Source organism: Amblyomma maculatum, chromosome 1 (genome assembly GCF_055883805.1).
Source record: "Amblyomma maculatum isolate TAMU_Amacu chromosome 1, ASM5588380v1, whole genome shotgun sequence".
Classification (NCBI taxonomy): domain Eukaryota; kingdom Metazoa; phylum Arthropoda; class Arachnida; order Ixodida; family Ixodidae; genus Amblyomma; species Amblyomma maculatum.
This window is the reverse complement of record NC_139344.1, coordinates 38,365,270-38,384,885: the sequence shown is the minus strand read 5'-3', so window position 1 is coordinate 38,384,885 and position 19,616 is coordinate 38,365,270. Positions and strand designations below refer to the sequence as shown.

Below are 19,616 nucleotides of genomic sequence, written 5' to 3'. Positions count from 1 at the left end.
GAATTAATGCATACATGCCGTAACGACGGTGCATAAGAAATTTTTGACACAAAAATAGAAATGTGGTTTAGCCTGGATGCATGGGCATAACATTCGTTTCTGCACGAAAAATGCTTCAAAGGACTGTTTAGTGAGTGCAATCCTGTATCAGAGTATTAAAATATTTAATACTGCTAATCCTAATTAGGTTGCATCTTGTGTGAAAGCATTGATTGGTTGCATGTATTAATAAGCTGTACTGTTGACATATATGGTTTAACTTCATGGTTGCAAACAAGACTAGGAAATCTAGGCAAGACTAGGCAGTTTTGCAGGCAGTGCAAGGGCACTTTCAGAACTCTAAAGCTATGAAATGCATGCAAAGGTAGCATTCATTATTGTGTGCCTTATATTTGGCCTTTTTTTAGCAGGACTTATGTGCGCAAGCAAAAAATGAAAGCACCCTTAACATTAGCGATTGGCAAATGTAGTATATCTTAGCTGTTGTACTGACAGGAAGCACTCAATGGACATAGCATATCTCAGCTGTTTTTTCTGCTGAAATTTATTTTAGGCTAGTATGCATAGCTACTGATTGTTTCAAGAATTTCAGTTTAGTGCCATTGAAATCCTTATGCACATATGTATACATGTCTACACTGTTATTTTAATCCCATGCCCTTGATTTTTGTGCAGCTCTTGGTACCTACAGGTCCACCGACTATGATGAGTATATGAAGAGAGCGGTATTTAATTACCGACTGTGTCGTGCCAGGAGGTTAACTGGGAATACTTTGGAATTCTGGCAAGTAGGTGGCGGATACTGAAGCAAGCCTTCAAAACATCTGAGCGAACCACTGGGGATATCGTGAACGCTTGTGTGGCCCTTCACAACTTTATGATGGAGGACTTGGTGCTCTCTAGTTCAACATACAGCCCTGCTGGATCCGTTGATCACGAAGACTGGGAGGGGACCATCATAAATGGTACCTGGCGAAATGACAGCACTGGCCTCCCCGGTTGGACAGATCAAAGGTGTCATTTTGCTAGGTTATCCTTGATCCTAAAACGAAATGAAAACGGTTGCCCTTTGCTCTCTGCCTAGAATGTAATGGTTATTTGCTTTTTTTATCAGGCTTCCTAAATTTTTGACATCAAGAGTTTGTATTTCCTCCTTTATTACCATTGCAGCTGCCTTCTTATTTCAAGCACATCAATAACTGTTATTGAAACTTTCAAATTTCCCATTGTACATAACTGTATGACTTATGTTTAATGAACACGGCGTAAGCGTTTGCCAACGATTGCCCTAGCTATATACACTTTTGTCATATGTTTGGAGTCCAAGGGATTTGCTCCTGAGCCTCACTATGTTGATCGTATTGCATTCCAGTGTTGTAAGTCTCATAAAAGCGCAACTATTTTTTATTCCGTCCCCTCCAATGAATGCTGCAGAAGCTCCAGCACATGGCTTTGAATCAAAAGCTCTAGTCTCTGAACTTTTGAAAAAGGGTGGGCCAAACTCGTCACTTATTACGAGTTGAAATGTCTTGTTTCAATGTGCATGTTTAACGAGAAGTCGGTGGGTATAGAGCAAAAGAATGGGAAAAGTGGAGTACACCCAAAAAGTATCCTGATCAGTATAAGCTGGAAAAAAAATTCCTGCATTTCTGTGTTGCAGGGCTGCACTTGAAGTTCGCGATAGACTCGAGTCCTACTTCATGACTGACGACCAGCTGCCATGGCAGGAGAGTGTTGTAACCCGTGCCGGACGACAGGTGAAATTCCCAACAATGGGCAACTACCTTACAATGTGCACCAGAAACATCACTTCAGATCATAATTGTAAAACAGCGCGAACAACGGTAGACAAGCACGAGAAAGACACGGGACGAGCGCTGTCCCGTGTCTTTTTCGTTCTTGTCTACCGTTGTTCGCGCTGTTTTACAATTATGAACGTATACCAACTTGCCCAATTGAATATTCTGCTTATCACTTCAGATAAAAGCCAAATTTGCTTGTTTTAGTGTAAAAATAATTTCAGATTGCTCATAGTGTACATTTATTTATTTACTCACACTGCTTCATTTCTGCTTCAAAGAGAAGTTTATGAATCTGGAAAGTTACTTCGCATCTTTTTTTGTGAGGTAGGCCTCGCAACTTGGCTGCAATCCAATTGGCAGCCTCCTGGCTGTCATCTGTTGAAGCAGGTGCCTCATTTTTTTTTATTTCTAAAAGTGTCGCTGAGCAGCTGCCCAGCACTTCCTTCACAGCTATACGTCGAAGCTCTCTGACTGCTGCTTTTTAGTCCTGCATATAAATATAAGGGCACAGCTTTTACTTGCAGTCACTGATTGTCATTCAAATTCTGCAGGAAATGTGAACCATGCAAATACCGAGGGGAAGGTCAAGTTGATGAAGGCCTGTTGGATGACCTGCAGAGAAGTCAACTCAGCAAAGTGAACAAATGCAATGCAAATGTATGTGTGCTTCCCGCAAAAGGCAGCGTGCACTACGTTTTTACCCTGGATGTGATGCAGTGGCTCTTCCTTGGGAATTTGACAACCTGCCGCAAAAATAAAAAGCTAATGTATCGAATTTCTGCTCAGAAAAGTGTACACTAATTTTCTTACCCTGAAGATCCAGGCACAGCTGTTCCTACTTGTGGTGTGTAGGGAAGCCTGTATAGAAAGTAAAATTTATGCCATTATAAAAACATGTTGCTAACTCGAAATTACACCAAAAGGCGCAAAACAAGGTACCCAAATATACCGGATATCACTGCTTCTCACCTTGCATTTATTGGCATGTAATCAATATACAGAAAGCTGAACACATATTCCCATCACTTTTCACTGGAGTGCTGAGTGTATGATTCGATCGAAAGCACACGCCAGTGATAAGCCATGGCGCAGATTAAGCCAACATATGTATGCTAGTAAAAGTAATCAATTTTTTTCACAGAGGTGTGCAGCATAAAAATAAACAACCAGGACAGGACCCATTCTCAATGTGAAAAAGTGCTAGAAAGGGCATGTTGGCAGGTAACCGGTGATGCACTCTAAAGCAGCTGTAAATATTTAGTCGCCACCCACCTCAAATCGTCTTCATCTGAAAGATCATTTTGGTTCTCTCAGTACCTGCATAATAAATAAAGGTGTAGGATGCTACTGCCATTTCGGAATAAAGTACACCATCATAGCACAGCATATTTACATATAATGAAAAAGTGCTGCAGCTGGGCTAGGAGCAGAGCTACACAGGTTAATGAAAAGAGGGCGCTATACAAAAACTATTTCAAAGAAATAATTGTTATGGCATGTACACAAAGAGGTGCGCACCTGGCCAGCAGTCGAGGACTGCCAGAGCTCTCTGAAGAGTGTGTAGACTGCAGAATGCCCCTACAAAACATCACGGATGCCCAGCTTTTAGCATAAAGCCATGTTAAAATCACTGGAAGCTTTATAAATTGAAGTAATGCTAAATGAGAACATGACTGTAACTTACTTGCCATCTTCGGGGGGTGTATATGTTGTCGTCCTAAAGTGCAAAATTTTAGTTTTTATGAATTGGCTGCAAAGATCTCGCGCAATAAAAACGTCGTATAGAAAAATGGAAGTGAAGCTACCAAGCACTCCAGCCTAATGAAAAATGAAATCTCAAGACCACATATGCGTGTGCAGTCAAGGCAGGAAAAACGGTCTTAAGCACACAAAATGCAGCCTAAAGCAAGAAAAGAGCGGTGAACTGGGCAACGGAAGTGAACCAAAATCTCATCAATAAAGAAAAAAAAAATATGGTGAAGAAGCTGGAGCCTTCCAAGGCGGCTGGAAAACGTACTCATTTCACTAAATCATGGCGCGCAACTAAGCGGCTTTTTTTTACCTTTCAGCATAGTGCGGCGCATTTTTCATCATTCCATTGACGATGTCGAAGAGGGCCCACTTTGTCTTGACCTTGCCGGCCTCTCCTCCAACGCCCCTTTTTCGCGCCCCATCCGCCGCCGACACGATCTTCAACCATCTGTCTGTTTTTAAATTTTGCAGCCGCTTGGTCTCCTGCATAATTGTCAGTTTACCACGAATACAAGTTGCAAAATACAAAGGTGAGCACACTTGTCCGAGTTATCAAGCGGTGTTGTGCGAAGGACGCTGACATCCAGAGATATCTACCTCAGCTCGAGCGCAGCCCGAGAGAAATGCGAACTGCTCAGGCACTATCATAATCGCTCAAGAAGGCCGAAATTCCATATCATTTGCGCCGCAGCACACCACTAGAGCGTTCTAAACAAATGCGCTGTTCCCGACGCGAACGTCAGCGGACACGCAGAAAAGGTATGAAAACAACTCACCTGTCAGCCCGAACTCTGTGCAGATAATCTTCCAGCGATTTATTCGGCCGTCCTTATCTTTGAACTCGGGATGCGTTTTGTCGTACAGAAATGGGTAGAGCCGCACCGTCTCCAAAAATCTTTTCATAATATGATCTCTGCTTTACAGGGACATTTTTATGACCAACGAAGTCGGGAAAAACGGGGAGAAAAGGCGACTGATAGGCTCATCGCAGCCGGCACACGTGACCGAACGAGCCGGCACACGTGACCGAACACGGCAAGACGCCGAATATTGGGTCCGCGACCCATTCGTTCCGCGGCAGCTGACCCCGCCGCTGGCGGCGCGCGGAATGCCGCCGCCGGCATTCCGCGCGTGTCTTCCCGCTAGTGTGTCCCTACCTTAAAGCCCCGAAATAAAAAATTATTAGAGAGATTTAGCTTACCGGAGACGTATTACGTCTCCCGGAGACGTAGAAACGTAGACGTATCGGACGCCTACTGCGCATGCGTGAAAACTGCCGATACGTACAGGCGCTGGAGACGTACGCCGGAGACGTATGCCGCGTGACGTCCAGCTTGCCGTAATCTCGCGAGATCTCACGAGATTTCAGCAGCCATGGAGCCAAGCCGCCAAGCTAAGCCAAGCGCCGATGGGATGGTGCTACGAGTGCTTGTAGAGTGCTGCTGTGCGCAACGGGCCACATAGTTCTTCCGTTTTCACATTAGCGTCATCAAATGCTGTAATACCCTTGCCCCGGCCGTGCCAAGAAAACATCATGCGCAAGCGTTTCAGTGCGGCGGACGACCAGCAAGTAGCTCGAGATCGCCACCATCCTGTACATACACTGTACAGCGCAGGGAGAAGGCGCCGTCGAAAGAAGTTGCAACGATTTCTAGGGATCCGCCGACGGCGAACGAGCGCTCGCTCCGATACGCAATGAAGGCGTTCGCAAAGGCCTTTGCAAGCCATCCAGCGTCAGAAAAAAAAATGATTCTGGTAAGTCACTACCCACTACCTTCTCTGTTCAGACAATCGGACTGGACAGCGGACTGTCCGAGCGGAACAATTAGTTATCATATGTGACGAAAACGGCACTTTCGAGTAGCTCGGAATGGCAGTGACTCGGCGCCTGCCGATCGCGTGCGCTCCGAGTAGGAGTGGTGGTGGATGATGCTTTCCCACGATACATACGGCCCGCCCGTCTGAAAACCACCTAGTCGATTGCTGGGGAATAGCAGCGCAAAGTCAAAAGCCACTTATATTGTGCGAATTAGATACATGATATTTCAGCATTTTTGCTAAGCATGGCTAATACACGTCGTGTAGCTGCTTTTGTTTACATGTGCATGTAAATGTGCACAGCCACCAGGAGCCACAATAAATGAAAATTGTTTGCAAGATGATTTACTTTATCTTCTGGCACCATTAGCTAATAGCACATGCTGAATGCAGTGCCAAAGCCAAATATTGCAAGAGGTCATTTAATATATTTTTTTTTGCTCCAAGCTTATGAACTTGTGTCCCTGTGTCAGCACGTGAAATGAAGTGCGCCAATATTTTATGCTGTTGGACAAAACATTCAGGCACTGGAAGTCCTATTAGCATTTACAAGTCGCAGAGGCTGAACTGGTTTGTGTTATAAAAACACCTGAAAATTAAAAAAGGATCCTTGTTAAGGACCATTGCATTGAATGAAGGCAACAGTGTCTGCGTCGTGGCACTGTTCTAGTGTCCTGGCACAACTTTCAGCTGCACAATTAGATCCTGTGTTATGTTGGCAAGTTAATTACCAATAATCTGTGTCTCATATGGTTATTCCCTTTCAGATGAAATGAGCCTGCAAGTGCCTGAATGACATGGTGCCCAGAGAGACTCATGATGATGAAAGCAATCATGACAACTCCCGGAATAGTAAGCGACAACACTTCTTATATTACTTTCTTCAATGTTGTTGTTGAACACGTTACAGCTATTTACAAAGCACTGCAATTTTCAGTCTTGATTCTCTTACTGCAGTGTACAAGGTGTAGCCAGAGTGCTAAAGTAAGCTCGTGCATGTTGTTATGCACCGGAAAACAGCCCAAGATCTCATGGCTGCAGAAATAATTATTTCTTTCATTTGTTTGCTTGCTTCCATGGCACAGCCACAAGTCTGCAAAGTGTGGAGCCGCTGCCGTCAACACCAAGCCTACAGTCAGTGCCCCTGAGGGGTGAGGACATATTTACTTTATTTTGAGCAGCACCAATTTGTAAAAAGTTTTATTTATCTCAATGCCTTAACAACTTACTATAGTTTAAAACTCACACTAGAACCTAGTTGTTAGCTTTTGCATTCATGCCAAAACTATGCACGGACCAGCAGCAGCAACAGTGCATTATACAAAATGCAATGGTCTATGAAAGCAGCGATAAATTAAATAAAAGAGTAGGAGAACAAATTATTCACAAATTTTCATGTTCATGGTGCACACTCACGAGACCATCGCAATGCTTTGTGTATTGTTATGCTTGTCTCACTGTTTTGAACCTACACTCCATTTGGTGGCATGACTGAGTCTTTGGTTTGAGAGAAGAATGACGTTTCGAAGATGAGAGAACAAAAGCAATGAAATTTGATTGCACTTCTGCAGACTTGTGTACATACTTCAAAGGTCTTAACAGCAAAAGGTCAAAAGCAAGTTCATAGCAATGATAGACTATTGAGCCCCTTGCCCAGGGCTATTGTTTTTTTTTACTCCACAGGAAACCTTTAAACAATCAATCCAGCCCTCTTACAGAACTTTGGTCAATAAAACACGGCACATCTCTCCGGGTCAATCAGCCAGTCAATCAAAAGGTATTGGTAAGCAATGTTCCTGCAGTCATACCATGGGAACAGGCGAGGAGACATAGAAACATCCCTTTTCACTTCGATAGCGTTGCAATAGTCGAACAAGGAGTCTGTCTGCCAGAAAAACACAGGGCATGTCTGATGCCACATACAGCGGATCAAAACAGCATCTGTAGAACTCAACTCCTAATGGATCAGTGTAATGGTTTTATGGCCATGTCCCTTCTCCCAAACAGCCACCATATCTTCCTGTGTGGTGTGCCATCAGGCACTCCTCTCCAGAATGTATTCATCATCGGGCAAAGCGTGGGAAGTTACCACATGCGTTTTCTTTTTGCGGCTTCACACTTTTGTGTGATGTTTGCCTGGACGCGTGATGCATTTCCAGCTCTTAGGTCATTGCAGCATGCTGCTGTGCATGTGCATAATCAACGCAAAAGCTCAGAAGTAATATTTTATAGAGACATTTCTACCGCAATTACCCATTTGGTGAATTTTATTTATCCTCAAGAAAAGGATGGCAAAATTATATTATTGTTTACTCCACCCGCCACTGTGGTCTTAATGCATTCGTTGATGTGAAAAAATGATTCAATTTGTTTTCAATGTGCATCAGAAGGAGCGTTCACTGACATAAAATAACATCAAATACCATGGAAAATATTTTGCATATGCCCGCAACAGGCAAGTCCAGGTGTAGATTGCTGTTGAACGTGACACTTAGTATTCTCTGCGAGCCTACAATTGTAATGTTCCGGCTCTCATTGCTGACAGCACGATTAAAAAAAATTTTTTCTGGGAAAATAATTAGCGTTGTCTTTGAACAATTTATATTAAGTTTGTTTGATTGAAACCACAACAATAATGTTAACAGGAAGGCTTTGCTTTGCTTTGTCAACGTGTCTGCATCTGTGCTCGTCATAATAGAACAGTCATCTGCATGTGGTGGTGGCAAAACTAATAAATATCCAACGGGTGAAAGGTAGGTGGCAACTTATCCGCAAAGATGACGGCCTGGAGTCCTTGGACATGGGCGACGTCAGCTAGTCGGATTAGACCTAGCAGAGTTTCAGGGCGTGAGCTCGACAGTAGTTTCCCAACATTATTTTTTGTCTCTCGATTTATATTTTAGATTTCTGGACATGCCCATATCATATGTACCAGATCCACCCTATATATGTACGACAAATTTAATGGATATGTCGATGTGGGCAATGTCTTTGATGAACACTTTCAACAACAGTGGCCAAAGCAGGCTTCCTTGTGAAACACTGTTAGTGACTGTTAGATCGTTCAAATGGTGATTACTCAGGCATGCTATTTGTGTTTATTCTCCTCTCCTTCGGGGCAAGTGCCAAGGGATATACCCTACAACCCGTGTGCAATTCTGTTCACAACTATATAATCACACCAGGTAGATTGCTACAATGAGAATTCACTGCCTTTTCTTTTCCTTTATTTTTTTCATGAAATTCTAGTTTAAGATTTGTAATTATCAAAATACCCAATTGCTTGTCCATGAACCTTTTGTACTTGCTATATACCATGGCCTATTCCCCGCCGTGGGTATGTGCCATTACCACTAAAGACAGTCATCCATGGGTCTGATACATAGGTCAGGGGTGGAAGCAGGCTCAAACATTTTGGAGCAGCTTTGGGAGCAGCGAGACAAGAGTTTTGGAGCAGCTTTGGAGCAATGAGACAAGAGTTTTGGAGCATTTGAATTATGTTTTGGAGCAGGTTCCTAAGGTCAAATGCCTCTGATAATTGTAGCAATTGTTTTTCTCTTTCTGACAGAAAAAGATGAGCTCTTCCTTTTTATGCAAGTTCAATGCCTCTCCAACTTCGCACTCATTTCTGACAAGACAACGGCCAACAACTTGGAGCAGACTAGAAGCAAACAAAATGCTTGCTGGTGTGCTTTATAACTGAACACCTAGTGCGACCTTGTGACCTAACGCATTTGCCTATTCTGACTTGACAGATTCAAATGTCACATTTACCACTTCAATGCACTCAAGCAATGCCACTAATTTGGAGCTCAGATTAATGGCCATGACATTTCTGCTATCTTGTGCATATCCCTTTTTGATCCTATGCCTGTGCTGATAAATTCCTGAGCAGTGGTCAGTAGTGCCTTCAGGAAACATAGATGGCACTGAAGGGTAGCCTTTTCATACTTCAGCATTTTTACTTCACTACCTCCTTCCAATAGTTCTATCATTCTTTGCTTGAGCAATGCTGGGGCTCATTTTTTAAATCTTGGCAATAGGCCCTGTAGGGCTTTCCAACACTCTTGAGACGCTTCCTAGTGAGTGACATGTTTGGAGTACCAACCCATAATGATTCAAGTATGATTTTGTCTGCTGTAGGCCCGGCAAGCTTGTTACTGAAAAAGAGGCTCTATAAGTGCCTGCTTGTTCTTAGACCACAACCATTAGAATAACTCATGTGGTTTTTCCAGTCTGACAAGCTTCCTTCCGAACGACTCACGGTAGTTTGCGCCTATCTGCTTCGCTTGCTGCTCTTGCTTCTCTCTCCACCGGCGATTCAAAAGGCTGAGAAGAGGTGCTACGTCACATGCACAGTGCATTTGTTTTGCAATTATCTCCAATCGCCAGTGACTCATATTAAATTTACTTGCAAACAAATATTTATTATGCCACATGCTTCCTTCCCTTACGAAAATTTCGTTTGTATTAAGCCCAGTGCTAGATGCATTATATCTTTGCTACTGGTGCAAAGACATTGTTTGCGTGTTGCACTAAATATGATGGTAGAACATTAAAACAGCCAGTTTGGAGCAGTTTTGAAGCAATATTGCATTTTGGAGCAGGATAGAGCAGGAAAAGCAGTTTGGAGTAAAATGGAGCAAATGGAGCGGCAATCCCACCCCCAATAGGTGCATTCACAAGAGGAGACTGCTGCACTTCTGTGCCATGATATAGGGGTATGCCATATGCCCAGACATTTCATGAATAATCATGTGCGTAGTTATTCACTGCAATGCCAGCTGGAGAGCAATATTAAACAACCTCCAGCTTTCTCATAGCAGCTTTAATTTTACAGTAATTTCTGTGAACACTGCACCTTTTCATTCCAGGAAGGTAAAAGAATACAACACAGATGTTTTATGCAGCACATGGTGACGAACACTGCCCCGTGTGAAGATGGACATGTGAAGATCAGCTGGTGAAATCTTGGCAATCAGTTGACAAGATGCTGATTGCACTGATGAAAGAATGAAAGTTATTCATGTTGGCACTATATCACATTGCAGATAGCACCAGTTTATTTTCTCCAAACCTCTCTCGACCATGTTCACTTTGCCAAATAAATCCCAAATACATTTTTGCAACACAAATGCTGTCGGTGTGTTTCTGTTCTTGCATTTTATGGTGCATAAGTAGCTAAGGCTACAGTTTCGCAAATACAGGTCCAAAATTATCTACAAAAGGCATTACACTAATTTTAATTTGCATATTTTAAGAAATATTTGCATTGTTAGAATTGTAAACATATGCAATGACTCGAAAAAAAAATATGTGCACAACCTCTCTCAAGTGAGCCTCAGCTACAACGTTGAAAACACTGTTAGTGTGGTCACCACTTCACCAAAAAGAATTCAAAATGTCCCGTTCCACAGTGGTAATTGCTAAAAGCATATCATAGATTAGTGTTTCTCAAATAAGGGCTCACGAAGTGATTTTCAGGATCCATGAAACCCACAGCTGCAAAAAAAAAAAAACAAAAGAAAGATATGCGTGATAGCTTCGGCCTGACTAGACACAGTTTTGCAGGGTTAAAATCTAGCAGATTCAAAGGAGACTTTAGTTTATGAAAAAAAAAAGTGCGGAAACAGAGGGAGAGGGCATCTGCGGCATTCGTTGATGCCAACGTTGGTAAAACTCGAGCTCTGGCTGCACTACTGGATGGGGCTACAATGCAAAGCGTCTCGGGCATGATGACAACATGACAGCTCAATGAGAGTACAATTAATTCAGTAGTGTACAGAAAACTCTGAATAATGACTCTAGCAGTACATGCGATCAATGAATATATGATCTGTGAATTAGCGGCATGAAGTGAAAAGCCATAAAATGGCATCATCACTTTTTGCATCTGGTAGCACAGGTTCTCACTGAAGCCGTCAGACGGCCTGACGAAGACAAGCTGTGGTGGTTCGCCGCCTCGTTCGCCAAAGCAGATGGCACTTCACACATATAGACACTTTTATAACTCAGATGCCACCTTTCCTTAATCTAGACAATACACAAACGCACACACAGCCGTTCGGGTGAAACACTAGAGACGGCCCACGCGGCACAACTCAAGTACAGCGTTCAGACTGGTGGTCTAGTGCATATTTGCGGTCACAAGCATCTCGTGCCACTAACAGTTCGAAGTCAGCGTTGGGAACAAGTGAAGCCGTTGGTCCGGAGCACAGCTGTCAGGTGTCTACCGGTAGACGGTCACGCAGTCAAATGAGCATGGGAGACAACGCCGAACCAAAGTCATCGCGTCCTTTCAGTTCGCCAAGTAGCGAGATGGCGAACCGAAGCTGTCATATCGCTGCACACAACACTCAGGCAAAAACCCCTGCATTTGAACACGAACACTATCACACGCCACCCTAAACGCCACCACGCACACACCATGTCATGCTGAACACTGTGAGACGAGAACAACGAGAAAGTAGTCATGCACTGCTGCAATCAATCGAGATAAATATTGCTGCATCTCGCATAAAAAAAAATTCATAAAGCTGCATCTCGGCATAACAGCGTCAACAAATGAACAGCATAAATCTTTGGGTAGCATTGTTGCATGCAGTGATGCTCATCTTGGAAATGGAGTAACTGTTCTAGAAAACACGGACAACAGAAATAGAAGTGGACATGGACGTACACAGGCTCACAACTGTATTTTACTAACCGAAAGAGGACATATATACAGCAAGCAAAAGTATAGCATTGAGCATGCGGTTTTGTGCACTTTATATGTGTCATCTTTACTTAGTAAAATCCAGTTGTGAGTCTGCAAGCCTCCTGTCCACTTGTTTCTGGTGTCTAAGTTTCCTAGTGCACTTACCCTATTTACAAGATATGCACCACTGCATGCTGCAATTATTGCTGTAAGGAATACAGAGATGAATTCTGCGACTGTTGACAAATGCCTCAACTATGAAGGTCACTGCTTGCCATGCTTGTCCATATTTTACTGGGAAAGGCAGCCTAAAAAAAAAATGTTCCAAATTTTTTGACCGCAGGACGTAGGCCGACACTTATGTCTGAAAAGGCACAAGGTACTGACCAACTGAGGCAGACACAAGACAAAGTAGATAGACACATGACAGCTGTACAAAGATGTTCGGCAGTTCATTGCGCAACTTTATACATGCCCCCTACCTGTTACCATCTCAAAGTTTGGTTCTTGAAATAGTCAATAAAAGAAAAATCCCATGCTACGCTGCCAAACCTCCCCTCTACAGCTTCCCTAAAACTGCTCATTGCCTTGTTGAAGGCAACATGATGAGGCTGCAGTACGACACCTCCAAACAGCTTGTAGAGGCCATCGGGGGTAGGCTGCATCACTATAGATCACATATTTATGACCCATGGTGATCTTCTGCAGGTTCTCAAAGTGCACCGTCTCCTTGAGGATCCCTAAAAGATAGCAAGAATTAAAAATATAACCAATGCGGGTCTACACAGGTGCCTCTGTTCTTTTTGTATAATGAGATGTAATTACAGTTGCAAGTTTTTAGATACAATTTTTTCCTACAAATTTATAAAATGCCACATGCTAACACAATCTTGCATCACATACTTAAGGGCCACGTTTCTTTACAGATGAAATGCTGTTTTTCATGAGGTGGGTCATTGAGTACCCTTTCCCAAAAACCAACTCAAAAAATATAAAAGTACTTGTGGAATTTTCACAGCAGAGATGTTAGGCTTTAATTTGGAAATGCACTTCCCTGAATATGAAAAACATATTACAGCTAGTTACTGCAATAAAGACATGACTGAACAGGCTTACCTGCATCGTGACGCCTGCCTTTAAATGGCCCACTGGCAGACTATGGCATTGGCACACATTACTGCCTGATATTTCTGCACAGTCTCCACTTGTGCCCAAAGAAGTCCTCCTTCTGAGCCACAGACGGTCGACAAATTTGCCTTGCTGTGCCATGATGAAGCCCTAGCAGTTGAGCACGGGGGCCTTCCTTTGCATGCACCGCCTGAGGAGGAAAATTGAAGAGGCTGCAAGCAACGATCGCTTATAGAGTCCCTATAAAGTGGTCATGAGAAAATAATCTTTCAGTGTGCACCTTCTTTACTGTGCCGTAGCATAATACTTATTGCATTGCTTTTGGAAGAGTTCACTAGCGTTACCTTGTACAGGCCCATCAATTTTAAGGTGAAAATCTTTAATGGCTCATACTGTCGGCATTCGTTTGTTTGGTCACACTATAGCTGTCAATCAAATGACGTCATGATGATGCCATCAGAAAAAATTAAAATCCTGTTTCCGCTGGGAGCCGAACCTCTATCCCTCGCATCCCCATCCGAGCGCTTTAGCCAACTGTGCAACGCTCGGGATCGTGAAACACATCAAAATTCTCCTTGTCTACTGTAAGGATGATAGTAGCGATGACAATGAAGTTGGAATTAGCAGTGATGACATTAGCAATGATAATGACGGTGCATTTAATTCATAGTGATGAGAGCAAACGTGATGCACCGTGTGCACCAGCAACGCTTAGATTTTCACATTTCTGCAGTGTAGATTCCGCAGTGCTCCCTGATTTTTTCAACACTATCATCGACACTTGATTTTTTTTTTTTCAAAGCAAGCGAAATTCAGAACCTACGCTAGGTTATTTTCTTTTTTCTTTTTTTGTAGTTGAGAAATCATATATACATCTCACTTTTGCAAACGGTTTGAGACAGTAAGGATGCAAATAAAGACCAGGAATTGCACAGAAATCATGTGCCAAAACAAAAATGAGCCAGATTCTGCTGATGTGCAGATGGAAATGAGCCAAATCTATTTTATTCTTGACAGCTTCCTTTCTCAGCTTTAGCATGATAGGGTGGACTACTGCGAGTGTAAATTTAATTATTGCTTCTCCATAGCTACTTCCTTATCACTGCCTAGGATACGAAGAGATCACAGGAAAATCTGAAGCCAGAAGATAAAAACACTTGGAACATAGGCCTGCAGCAGACAAAGCAGTTTGTGCATAAAGCTAGCAAAATAACTTATAAAAGACTACATTCAGTTTAGCCTGTTGGCAGCGGCTTTCTGCATTTAGCAACATAAGCAAATAGCCGAAACTGGCAAGAAACGACAATATTTGCCGCTGTCTTGTCGCTTTGCATCCTATGTGCATCTACCATTCCCCGGCAATACAATGGTGCACTGAATTAAAATAGCTCTTCATTAAACACATTCCAACTAATTTCTACCAATAGAAAATAGCCTCACATCTTTGCTTGAAGCAGAAGCCCACTAAGCACTTATTTACTCACTTTAGAGCAAATCAGTGCTGCTGATTGTGTGACAATGAATATTACAACTCTTCATCAGCTGTATTCACAGTATGATCATTTACAGGAGACTAGAAACGACTCTGAAATAAATTTCATTCAGTCACAGTAGGGTCAAATATAGATTTTCATATCGATAAGGGCCAAATCCAAAATTGCTTACATTGTTTAAATTATTGCATAAAATTTTGTGAAATTTCTGTGTTGAGTATTTCTAATACATGAAGCAAATTAAAAAATAACTTGTGCTGATAACAACCTTTTGCGTATTTCTCAGTTTGTGTTTCCGTGGACTTCCCTAATTTAATAAAAAAAATATTGACTGGCAAGTGTGCTAGTGTTTATGTTGATGACCTTATGCTGTGCTAGTAGGCAAGATCGAAAAGCAGCATAGCACTGGTTGCATTAGGGACGTTAAACAGTTTCACTAAATTCGATGTCGACAAGAGAGCACCTTCCCAAAGCTCTACAACCGAGTTGAAGAGCAGGGGTATATATATATGCCTTAGCACAAGTGTGCCTATGTTAATTGACGTAAAAAAAAAAAAAAAAAAAAAGTGATTGCAGCAGATGTTCGGTGACTGGGCACGAGTCAACTGCAACCGTTAATGTTTTACAGTAGCCAAAACTGCTCGCCTGCTAGAAACGACACAACGCCGTTACGCGCCAGAGAGCATTGGCCCCATGCCATCATCCCTAGGAGCATGAGCGCTGGTGCCTTTCGACTACAAAATGGTAGGGTTTTGACGTAGTTATATCGAGTAGAAGGCTCGGTAGCGTTTATGCACACATGGAATCTGATGGGGATGTGCAATGAGTAGCGCGAGAGTGCGTAGCAGTGTGCACGCGGGATGATACGACATCCCGCCCCGCTTCTCACAAGGAATTTATCGCTTTAAATCCGCTCCGGCCTTTTTTTTTTTGCTTTTAATTTGAAAGCGCTATAAGCGGTCGCACAAGTGTTAGACTGTTTTGATAAGCTCTGAACCTCAGGATTAGCGCTAATTCGCATTCAAAAATGACTACTGAAACGCCACAGCCAGTCAGCTTTGCTTTACATGTTTCGGCGGGCATATTTATTTGACACAGAAAGCACTGCTATCAATAATTTGGCTTGTAACCGTCAAGCCACCACAGCCACCACACCATGCGCTACTTACCTCGGAGAATCGCTGAAGAGCTTGCAGATCAAGCCACTTGTCATATCGTAGAGTAGATGACCGAAGTAAAAATCGAGCTGTGCCAAGGTGCCTCGGAGCCGGAGACCCTGACACGCTGCGCACTGATGACCTCATTTGGAATTAGGAGGGCTAACTGCAGCTCTCCGAAATTCTCTTTCTAGAATCTAAAACTCCTGTTGAACACTGTGTTGTTGTTGGCGCCGATGTTGAAGGGTACCACGCTCACGTAAGTTCCTTCGAGGCTTTGGAATATCGCGCTCCCGTTGAAATCTACGCATGTCTTCAATTTCATCCCATGATAGGGTGCCTAAAAGCTGCCTGTCGTGAAGGGTGAAGGATGCTGTCGGCATGATGTAACGTAACGTGGGCAGGTTGCACCGATAGCAGGAGCAAATTCTAGCACATGACCGAACACCAGCAAACACGAGCAGTTGTTTCCTTCCTCCATGCGACCACCAAAACAAACGGATTTAATGCAACTAGGCTTGGATTGTTCAGGCTTGCTGCAGGTGGCAAAGTGATTAAAAGTGAGCTCAAATTATAATTATTCAAAACACAGCTAACACGTCAACATGATGACTTCGGGGGATCTGCATGTGACATTTTTGTGACATTATTTGAAGTATTTATTACAAATAGCTTCTATCTTTTTTTATTGGATAGCCATCATCATCATCTGCATGTACGTCTAGCGATACGTCTTACGTATGGGCGATACGTACAGCTAAAACGTGTTTTGCCCGGTGTCAGCCGAATACGTCTACATCAATTTGCACGCATGCGCAGTAGGCGTCCGATACGTCTACGTCTGTACGTCTCCGGGAGACGTAATACGTCTCCGGTAAACTAAATCTCTCTATTAAGGTGCTTTAGCGCTACCCCGGCTGCGGAGCTGGTTACGAGGGACAACGGCTACCGTGACGATGACGCGAAACGCAAGAACGGGCGCCAAAATACCTGCGCTCTAAAAAGTAACACAACTTACGTCATTAGAAGATGATCAGCTAATTAACGAGTGTTTGTATTGTCTATTTGCCGCCGGGACACCTAACGTAACTGTGGGGCCTCAGAAACTGACTAAGCGTGCCTTTATTCAATACCTCAGCTTCGCCGTGGTGGTGCAGTGGTTAGGGCAGTCGACTGTTGCTCCCAGGGGTGCGGGATGGAATTCCGGTCGCGGCGGCCGCTTTTAGATGAAGGCGAAAAGCAAGGTGCCCGTGTGCTGCGCGATGTAAGTGCAAGTTATGGAACCCAAGTGGTCAAAATTTCTACAGCTTTTCCTCCACTGCGGTGTCTCTCATAGGCTGAGTCGCTTTGGGAAGTAAAACGCCAAAAACCACACCAAAACAAACCAATTCAATACGTCATCATTACAACAGCCATGCGAACAAAAGTTCAGCGGTATCCTACTGTGCCAGTGAAATGAAAGATAGTTGGTGGCACGCGCAACGGGCTGGCTTGCGGTCCCGCATTAGATACACTTGACCCCACGTGGCCCACGTTTAGATAGTTGCAACAGTGTCCTGCGCGCTGTGAAAGTATAGTGCTAATGTATAACTGTCGTATGGACGCCGCTGGCCGCACTTTGGTTGCTTATTTTAATTCAGTGTAGTAAGATGAAAGTGTATTCTAGTAGAATAAGTAGAATAGAAGGGGGGGGGGGGGGCTACCATGAGAAGAAAAAGGGAGAGAGGGCCCATATAGTCGAAGGCCTCTATTTTTCTAAATACAGCCCAATCCTTGACCGCACAACTGACTCGCGTTGTATTGGTTGAAGGTGAGCGCCTGCTTTCAATCAAACTCTTTGTACTGCTAATTTGATATAAAACAAATGACCAGTATTAAACAGGTCGATCGTTGGCCTGTGTCTGCAAACGTTCACCGTGCGAGCCATACTGAACACGATTGTCGCCCGCCTCCAGGGACGTTTTGACGATGTCAAAATCGCCGGCGCTCAATTTTCCTGCGCGTATGGAAAGACAGAAATTTGCGCACACGTCTCTAGTTCAATGCGGAACTGTCACAGGTAAACTAGGCTTCGAGAAATCATTGCATGACATTGACAGTTAAAATGTATCCCAATATTTTTGCTTTCTACTGTTGAGTGCTTAAATTTCAATTCATTGAGCCGATCCCGCATTGTCATTGTCCCGCATCGACGAGCAAGCAACCTTCTTTGATATGCACATAAATAACACAGCTTCAGACCGCTGTAGTAGTGTGCTGGTGAACAAATCCTAGCATGCATCTGCTTCATTTTGGGCAATGTGCTCGTTCCTTGCTTTTATTTATAGGCGGTGTCGCTTCAGCGCGAATGGAGGCCGTGAAACCAAGCACCTGCTGTCAAACCTAGCTTAGTTTTTTCTCCAGATGATCGCTCGAACGCTTCGCGATAAGCTTGCTCGAGTCTGCAAGCAGCGACGTGAACACGAGGTGAACCTTCGAAGGCATGACGGCGCGTGTAAAATGCGCGGGCTGCTGATCCTGTTTTCACTGCCTGTAATGGTAATAATAAGTCTGAAACGAGCGAAGCGCGATTTTAATGCGCAAGCATTTCTTGCCGCATGCTTTGTGTGACCGGGAAGTTTGACCAGAGGGAGTCTTTCGCACGCACCATTAAGAAAACAAATCGTATCACTGCCAGAAATCGAAACAGAGTCCGAGCAGGTAGGCTTCCATGGCCCAAGCACGAGAGCATTATACTATCGCCGAAACAGGTCACGCCTCGTGTAAAACTGCAGCACACTCTCGCGCTGTGGAGTGAACGTTGTCTTCTTCATAAGTTCCATCTGCACCGCTCCTTCATGTAACCCAGGTAAAACGTCCCCGTGCCCAGATGGTACACACTCTTTGTGGAAATAACGGAGTGATAGTGATAGTGGTAAGAGAAACGCTTTCACATTAGTCCAACTTGGCACACTTAAGTGCACCACTGGAATTTGTCAAATAGGATCTCATGTATAAACCTGCCCTCCACCTGCGACTTAACTCGACCTGTATCGCCGCTTCACGTTTCTTTTTTGTCTGCTGGCTATTACTTTATCAAATCCTTTCTACCGTGGGCGATGCAGTGCCTTCACTTCGACGTTTTATTTAGCAGATCGCGAAACACTAGCGTATGGAACAAGCAAGCACAAATGCTTTTAGTACAAAATGTAGGGAGATAAGAATGAAATGCCGACTCTTTAGCTGAAGCTTGGGTTACAGTGAGGCACAATTTTGCCACAACTGAATAATTAAAACGCAGCGCCGCAACGACGGACACGAGAGAAGAAGAGGAACAAGCGCTGACTAACAACTGAGAGTTTATTTCAAAACACTGCTATTAATACACTCTCCAACAACCAGAACGCATGCGCCCCCCCCCCCCCTTACCACCCATTCTGACCGTGACAGTCTATATATTCAATTTCACAGTCATGAAGCAGCACTGAAGGTGTGCTTACACACGTGACTCTATTCACATGGGTATGTGATGGAAACATGTGATATGGATCAGTCGTCTATACCTTGCGTTGCATTGCAGAGGCTTTCCTTTAAATAATAATCCCGATTTTCCTGATAATAAATTATGCATAGCTATTTTCAAAGAAGCCAAAGTTATTTGTAGGCATAAGGACAAATTAACACGAGAACTTTGTGAGGCCTATCATATCCATGTGAATAGAGACGCGCGTGTAAGCACACCTTCAGTGCTGCTTCATGACTGTGAAATTCAATATCTAGACTCTCATGA

At 43.5% G+C, this 19,616-nt stretch overlaps 1 pseudogene; it reads right to left on the bottom strand.

Annotated features, from left to right (window-relative positions):
- Positions 1-3,364: 3,364 nt before the first annotated feature.
- On the bottom strand, positions 3,365-4,484 carry LOC146202155 (uncharacterized; annotated as a pseudogene).
- Positions 4,485-19,616: the final 15,132 nt, after the last annotated feature.